Source organism: Canis lupus, chromosome X (genome assembly GCF_011100685.1).
Source record: "Canis lupus familiaris isolate Mischka breed German Shepherd chromosome X, alternate assembly UU_Cfam_GSD_1.0, whole genome shotgun sequence".
In the NCBI taxonomy this organism is placed as follows: domain Eukaryota; kingdom Metazoa; phylum Chordata; class Mammalia; order Carnivora; family Canidae; genus Canis; species Canis lupus.
The window spans coordinates 59,285,166-59,293,829 of record NC_049260.1 but is presented as its reverse complement, the minus strand read 5'-3'; the positions used below and the strand labels follow the sequence as shown (position 1 = coordinate 59,293,829).

At 38.4% G+C, this 8,664-nt stretch overlaps 1 pseudogene; it reads left to right on the top strand.

The window, feature by feature from the left end:
- Positions 1-6,160: 6,160 nt before the first annotated feature.
- Positions 6,161-7,145, top strand: LOC100683522 (annotated as a pseudogene).
- The last annotated feature ends 1,519 nt before the right edge of the window (positions 7,146-8,664 follow it).

Here is an 8,664-nt window from a genome sequence, read left to right as displayed (position 1 = left end):
AGTAGGGAGGATATTTGCTCATGTTGGAGTGTCCCTGAAAGGCAGCATTCATGAGAGACTCCTCTTGGAACAAAGGCACTAGATGGCACCATTTCCCTTCCCAGCCCTTCATCATATGTACAGGGCCACCTGCAGGAACCAGCACAGGACAGTCATTACCTAACATGTTTACAAAAGCCACCAACCCCATGCACCAGTGGAATTGCCCTTCCCAGTTACACTTGCATCAATCCCAGTGCAGTGGGCCAATTCCCTCAAATACAAGGCCAAACCACTTCCCACACTGCATCCCCCAACCTGGGTGTTCTGTAGGGCCTTGTTTGCAGCAGGGGTAGTGAAAGGTCTCATTTCACAAGCAGACCAGAGTACACATAGTTAAAATACACCAAATCCAGGCCAGAGACCAAACACTGCCCACAACAGGATAAGAGAGACTCTGCAGATAACTGGCCTGAAGGATACAGCAGCAAGGACAAAACAGCAGAGTGTATGCATCACTAATTGGAGACACTTCCAGAAGTGCAGGCTCTTGGGAGCAAGGAACACTACACAGCAGGATACTACAAGATTTATTCTTCAAAAGGCCACTACCCTCAAGAACAGAAGATGTAGCTGACTTTTCTAGCACACAGTACCAGGCACAGAAACTCATACAAAATTAGGAGACAGAGGAATTTGTCCCAAATGAAAGAACAAGATAAGGCCATGACCAGAGATCTAAGTGAAATAAATATAAGTAACCTGACTGATAGACAATTTAAAGTAATAATCTTAAAGATATTCACTGGACTTGAGAAAAGAGTTGAAGACATCACTGAGATCCTTAACACAGAGATAAGGAATAACATAGCAGAGATAAAGGGCTCAATTAATGAATTGAGAAACACACTTAATGGAAAAACAGCAGGCTGGAAGAGGCAGAGGAATGAATTAGTGAACTAGAAGACAGAGTAATGGAAAGTAACCAAGGGGAACAAAAGAAAGAAAGAAGAATTATGCAAAAGAAGAATAGACAGGGAACTCAGTGACCATCAAATATAATAATATTCATATTATAGGGATCCAAGAAAAAGAGAGAGAAAAGCGGGAAGAAAATTTATTTGAATAGATAATAACTGAAAATTTCACTAAACTGGGGGAGGAAATAGATATCCTGATCCGGGAAGCACAGAGAATTCCCAAAAAAATAAATGAAAGCAGATTCACACCAGACATATAATTAAAATGGCAAAATATAGTGATAAAGAAAAACATCTTAAAGCAGCAGGATAGAGGACAGTTACATACAATGGAAACTATGAAGGGCTATTGGGGGATTTTTCAGCAGAAACTTTCCAAGTCAGATGGGAGTGGCATGATAAATTCAAAGTGCTGAATGGGGAAAATCCGCAAGCAAGAATACTCTATCCAGCAAGGCTATCATTCAGAAGAGAAGGAGAAATAGTTTCCCACATAAACAAAAACTAAAGGAGTTCATGACCACTAAACCAATCCTGCAAGAAATATTAAAGAGGACTCTGAGTGAAAAGGAGGGACCAAAAGAGACAGAATGAAGGTAGGAAACACAAAATCAGTAAAATGAATATTTCTGCAAAAAATTCAGTCAGGGAATTCCCAAAATATAAGGATATAAAATATGACATTATATACCTAAAGCATGGGGAGGAGAGGAGTAAAGAATTCATTCAAAATTAAAAGATCATCAACTTAATATAGACTGCTATATACAGAAGATGTTATATACAACCTGAGTGGTAAGCAAAAATCAAAAGCCACTAACAGATATGCAAAGAATTAAGAAAAAGATATACAAATATGTTATGAAATAAAACAAATAAACCATGAAAGAAAGGCAAGAAAGGATTAGAGAAAATCTTCAGAAACAACCACAAAACAAATAATAAAATGGCAATAAATATATATCTATCAATAATTACTTTGACTGTAAATGGACTAAATGCTCTAATTAAAAGACATAGAGAGGATTCTACATTCACCTTGTCTCATGAACGCAACTAGAGAAAACTGAGATAGACATAGAGAGTATTATGCTAAGTGAAATAAGACAGAGAAAAACAAATATAATGATTTCACTTATATGTGGACTAAAAAACAAAGCAAAAGATAAAGAATTAGCAAACAAAAAAGGAGAAACATACCCTTATGTACAAAGAACAAACTAATGAAGGGAGGAGAAAAGATTGAGGCAGAGTAGGAGGACCCTGTTCTCTCCTTGTCCCATGAATACAACTAAATAACTATCAAATTATCTTAAATACACCAGATATCAACTGAAGACCGACAGAACAAACTCCACAATTAAAAGGAGGAAAGACTATATAAAAGAAGGTAGGAAGTGCAGAGATGTGGTTTGGGGGAGAAATGGATCATAGTGCCTCAAAGGGGAGGAGGGAGCTGTGGTCATGGAGAAGGGTGTGAGAGAGAGGAGCACACAAGGAAAGTCATAAGGAGAATGTTTTCCCAAAGCTATTGACTTAGAAAATAAGGAGATGAATTTTATGAGTTTTTGCAAACAACAGGGCTTAAAGCCTAGGGATCAGCAGGCTTGGCTGGGATAGAGCCTGGAGAGCACTACACTGCTCCTGATGGGAAGACAGACAAATAAACTGGGGGTATACAGTGTAGAAACAGTGATCTGAAGAGCACCTAGGGCACACTGAGAGGAGCACTTATCAGAGTACATATACTAGAGGCAGCCTTCACAGAAACACCTCTCTGGGAACAAAGGAGCTGGCTGGCACCATTTCCATTCCCAAACCCTTAGCATAAACACAGAGCCACCTGCAGGAAGCAGTGTAGCACCAACACTGGCTGCCTAACTTGTGTACATAAAGCCTCACACCCTGGCACTGTGATGGGACTACCTTACATAGTCATGCTTGCCTCAGTCCCAGCATGGCAGGACCCTCCCCTAGCAGCCAGCACAAACCCCTGCCCACACTATGTCTCCCAACAAGAGAGTTCTGCAGGGCCTCAGTTCTGGTATAAATGGTGTCAGATCTCATTTCACAAGCAGACCAGGCACAATTAATTAAAACTCACTACATTAAGCCAAGGGACCAAACACTTCCCACAGCAGGCAATGAGAGCCTCCACAGTCAACTGCAGGATACAGCAGCCAAAACACAACAGCAGAACACATGCAGCACACACCAGAGACACTCCATGAAGCACAGGTCCTGGACACCATATGACCTTTTCTTCGTAAGCAGGACAGAAGAAGACAATTAAATACAACGGAAAATCCTATAACACTGTCAGCAGATTTTTCAGCAAAAACTTCCCAAGCCAGAAAACAGTGGCATGATATACTCAAAGTCCTTAATAGGAAAAATCTGTGCCTGACTTACTGTATCCAGCAAGTCTGGAGAATAGAAGGAGACAAAAAGTTTCCTAGACAAACAAGAACTAAAGGAATTCATGACCACTAAACCAGCCCTGCAAGAAATAATAAAGGGAACATTTTGAGTGAAGAGACCAAAAGTGTCAAAGACAAGAAAGGATCAGAGTAAATCTCCAGAAACAATGAAAAGAGACTAATAAAATAGCAATAAATACAAATCTACCAATAATTACTTTGAATGTAAATGAGGTAAATGCTCCAATCAAAAGACATAAGGTGTCAGAGTGAATTAAAAAAAACAAGACCCATCTATATGCTGCTGAAAAAAACAGTATGTTAAATAACTGGAATTTAAATAAAAACTCTGAAAGAAAAAAAAAGATTAGAGCAGAAATACATAGTATAGGGCAGCCCGGGTGGCTCAGCGGTTTAGCACTGCCTTCAGCCCAGGGCATGATCCTGGAGTCCTGGGATCGAGTCCCATGTCAGGCTCCTTGAATGGAGCCTGCTTCTCCCTCTGCCTTGTGTCTCTGCCTCTCTCTCTCTTTCTGTCACTCTCTCTCTCTCTGTCTCCCATGAATAAATAAATAAAATCTTTTAAAAAAAGAAAAAAGAAATACATAATATAGAAACTACAAAAATAATAGAATGGATCATTGAAACCAGGAGCTGGTTCTTTGAAAAAATTAATACAATTGGTAAACTTCTAGTCAGATTTACCAAAAAGGAAAGACAAAGGACTTCAATAAAAAATCATAAATGAGAAAGGAGAAATAACAACCAACACCTCAGAAATACAAATAATTGTAAGATAATATTACGAAAAACTATATGCCTTCAAATTGGACAACCTGGAAGAATAGGAAAAATTCCTACAAATATATAAAGTATCAAAACTGAATCAGGAAGAAATAGAAAACTTGAACATATCAATAAATTTCAAGGAAATTTAATCAGTAATCAAAAAACTTCCAATAACAAAAGTCCAGGACCAGATGGCTTCATAGGCAAATTCTACCAAACATTTAAAGAAGTTCATACTAATTCTTTTAAAACTATTCCAAAAAGAAGAAGAGGAAGGAAACCTTCTTAATTAATTCTATGAGGGCAGCATTACTCTAATACCAAAACCATATCAAGCCACCACAAAAATAAAGAACTATATAGGCTAATATCCCTGATGAACACAGATGCAAAAATTCTCAATAAAATACTAGCAATCTAAAAAAAAAATACTAGCAATCTGAATCCAACAATACATTAAAAAATAATTCACCATGACCAAAGGGTATTTATTCCTGGGTTGCAAGGATGGTTTAATATTCACAAATTGATCAATGTGATATCAATGAAATATCACATTGATAAAAGAAAAAATAAGAATCATATGATCTTTTCAATACATGCAAAAGAAGCATTTGAAAAATACAACATCCATTCATGATAAAAGCCCTTCACAAAGTCGGTTAGAAGGAACCTGCTTAATTATAAAAAAGTCATATATGAAAAACAGAACACAGCTAATATCATTCTCACTGGGGAAAAACTGAGAGCTTCTCCCCTATGGTCAGCAACAAGACAATAATTTCCACTCTCACTACTGTTATTTAACATAGTGTTGGAAGCCCTAGCCACAGCAATCAGATTACAAAAATAAATGAAAGGCATCCAAATTGGCAAGGAAGTAATCTTTCACTATTTGCAGATGATATGATACTTTATATAGAAAACCCAAATGTCTCCACCAAAAAACTACTAGAACTGATAAATGAATTCAGTAAAGTCACAGGATAAAAAAAACAATGTACATAAATCTGTTGTATTTATATACACAAATAATGAAGCAGCAAAAAGAAAATGAAAGAATCCATCCCATTTACCATTGCACCAAAATCCATAAGATACCTAGGAATAAGCATAAACAAAGAGGTAGAAGTCTGAAAACTATACAATACTGAGGAAAGAAATTGAGGATGCCACAAAGAAATGGAAAAACATTCCATGCTCATGGATTGGAATAACAAATATTACTAAAATGTCTATACTACCCAAAGCAATCTACAGATTGAACACAATCCCTATCAAAATACCAAGGATATTTTTCACAGAGCTGGAATAAACTATCCTAAAATGTGTAATGAACCACAAAGGAACCTGAATATCCATAGCAATCTTCTAAAAGAAAAGAAAAGCTGTAAGCATCACAATTCTAAACCTCAAGTTATATTATAAAGCTGTAATAATAAAAACAAAATTAGATATACAGATCAATAGAACAGATTAAAAAACCCAGAAATGAAACTACAACTATATGTTCAATTAATCTTCAACAAATCAGGAAAGAATATCCAATGAGAAATGTCACTTCAACAAATTGTGTTGGGAAGACTGGACGGCAACACACAAATGAATGAAACTAGACCTCTTTCTTACTCCACACATAAAAATAATTTCAAAATGGATTAAAGACCTAACTGTGAGACATGAAACCATAAAAATTCTAGGAGAAAACACACACAATAATTTCTTTGACATTGGCCGTAGAAACTTCTTTCAAGATATGTCTCTGAGGCAAGGGAAATAATAACAAAACTAAACTACTAGTATGTCATCAAAATAAAAACTTCTGCACACCAAAGGAAACAATCAATAAATTAAAAGCCAACCTATGGGGTGGGTTCCTCCTTGAGGACCCTTTAGGGTCTCAGCTTAGGGAGGTGCCCCTGGACAGACACTGAAAGACGTAGGTTATCCTGCTGGCTAGATTCTCTGCTAATCCTCATCTCCTTAGGCTCCCTGCAGGCTTCTGGCCATGTTCTTTCTCATACCTCCTTGGGTTGCCCCCAAACACCATGATACTGTTTGTGCCACAGCAGGGGGCCTGGTAGGTGAAGCAAATGGGCCAATTCCACTGGATCCTGGTGCCTGGCTTGGACATCCTCATCCCTATGTTGGACTAGATCTGGCATGTGTAAAATCTCAAGGAAATTTTCATGAATGTTGATCAGTTGTGACTCTCAACAATGTAACTCTGCAAATTGATGAAGTCCTTTATGTATCTTAGACTCTTATAAGACAAGCTACAATTGGAAGACCCTGAGTATGCTATCACACAGCTAGCTCAGAGGACCATAAATCAGAGCTTGGAAAACTTTCTCTGGAAAAAGTCTTCTAGGAGTAGGAGTCTCTGAATGCTAGCATTGTGAATAAATACCATCATACAAGCTGCTGACTGCTGGGGTATTCACTGCCTCCATTATGAGATCAATGATATCCATGTGCCACTCTAGGTGAAAGAATCCATGCAGAAGGAGGTAGAGGCAGAGGTGGAAAATGGGCCACAGTTCTAGAGTCTGAGGGGATCCAGGAGTCATCCAACAATTTGGTAAAGGGGAAGAATCAGGCATAGATCCTGGCCTCCCAGGCAGAAAAGCCAGAACAAATAAATAAGGCAGCAGGATAGGCCAGTGCTGTTCTGGCCAAGACCAAGGCTAAGGCTAAGATCCTGGCTGCAGTTCTGACACAACATAATGGAGATGCAGCAGCGTCACTGACAATGGCTGAGCAGTATTTCAGTGTGTTCTCCAAATTGGTCTAGTATTCCAACACTATCCTGCTGCCCTCCAACCCCTGCAATGTCATCACTATGGTGGCCCAGGCCACGGATGTGTATGGGACCCTCGCCAAAGACCTAGTGCCAGAGGCCCAGGAATCAGTCTCCAGTGGGAGCAGCAGTGATGTCCAAGTCACAGATGCAAGTCTTGGTGAGGAATTCAAATAAGCCAAACTGAGTTAATGAAGGTGGGCTTAGGCTAGGGAGGCTGGGGACAGGGAAATAGCACTCCCAGACTCCATATCAAGCTACCCTGCGAAGATTTTGTTATTATATTTTTATTCAAACTTCAATCATCTAATAAACTTGCCAGCAGCAAGCCAAAAACATATATATATATGTATGTATATGTTATATATATATATATATTAGATAAAAGGCAACCTACAGAATTGGAGAAGATATTTGAAAATGACATACCTGATAAAGGGTTAGTATCCAAAATATATAAAGAACTTATAAAACTCAACACTCCAAAAATGAATAATCCAATTAAAAATGGGCAGAGGATATGAATACACATTTTTTTCCCTAAGAAGACATCCAGATGGCTAACAGATCCATGAAAAGGTGCTTAACATCACTTATCATCAGGGAAGCGCAAATCAAAACCACAATGAGATATCAACTTAACACCTGTCTAAATGGCTAAAGCAACAACACAGAAAACAACAGGTGTTGGTGAGGCTGTGGAGAAAAAGGAACACCTTTGCACCGTTGGTGGCAATGCAAACTGGTGCAGCCATTCTGGAAAACAGTTATGGAGGTTCCTCAAAAAAGTAAATAATAGAACTAGCCTTCAACCCAGCAATGGAACTACTAGGTATTTACCAAAGAATATGAAAATGCTAATTCAAAGGGACACATGCACCCTGGTGTTTATAGCAGGATTACCAACAATACCGATATTATGAAAAGAGCCCAAATGTCCTTCAACTGATGAATGGATAAAGAAAAGGTGGTAATGTATACAATGGAATATTACTCAGCCGTCAACAAGAATGAAATCTTGCCATTTGCAGTGATGTGGATAAAACTAGAGTGCATCATGCTAAGCAAAAGAAGTCTGAGAAAGACAATTACCATATGATTTCCCTCATATGTGTTACTTAAAGAACAAAACAAATGAGCAAAAGGAAGAAAAGAGACAAATCAAGAAACAGTCTCTTAATTATAGAGAACAAATCAATGTGTACCAAATATGGTGGTAGGTCAGGGTGTTTACCAATGGGTTAAACATGTGATGGGGATTAAGGAGTGCATTTGTGCTAATGAGCACCAGGTGATGTATGGAACTGTTGAATCGCTATATTGTATACCTGAAACTAACATGACACTCTATGTTAACTAACTGGTTTTAAAATAAGAACTGAAACTAAAAATCTCTCCCTGCCAGTCTCTTCTTGAGTGTTGCTTAGGTTCATAGTTTTTAGATGGTCCTGTCAGGCAATTTAGTGAAAGGTGCAAGAGTTCTACTCAGCATCGATGGGACTACGTATTAGCTCTCTTCCCTGAGAAAAGTAGGAAAGCCAGACCCAAGCAGCTTCCCAGGTGTTCTCAGTCAGGCTTTCTGGTCAGTAGGGTCCAGGAGATAACACTCAGTAGTGGTTGGGGTTAGAAATTATCTTCCCTCCTGGGTTGAATGGGAAAAGAGCTCCAAGCCTTGCAAGATTCTTTGTTTTCTTTT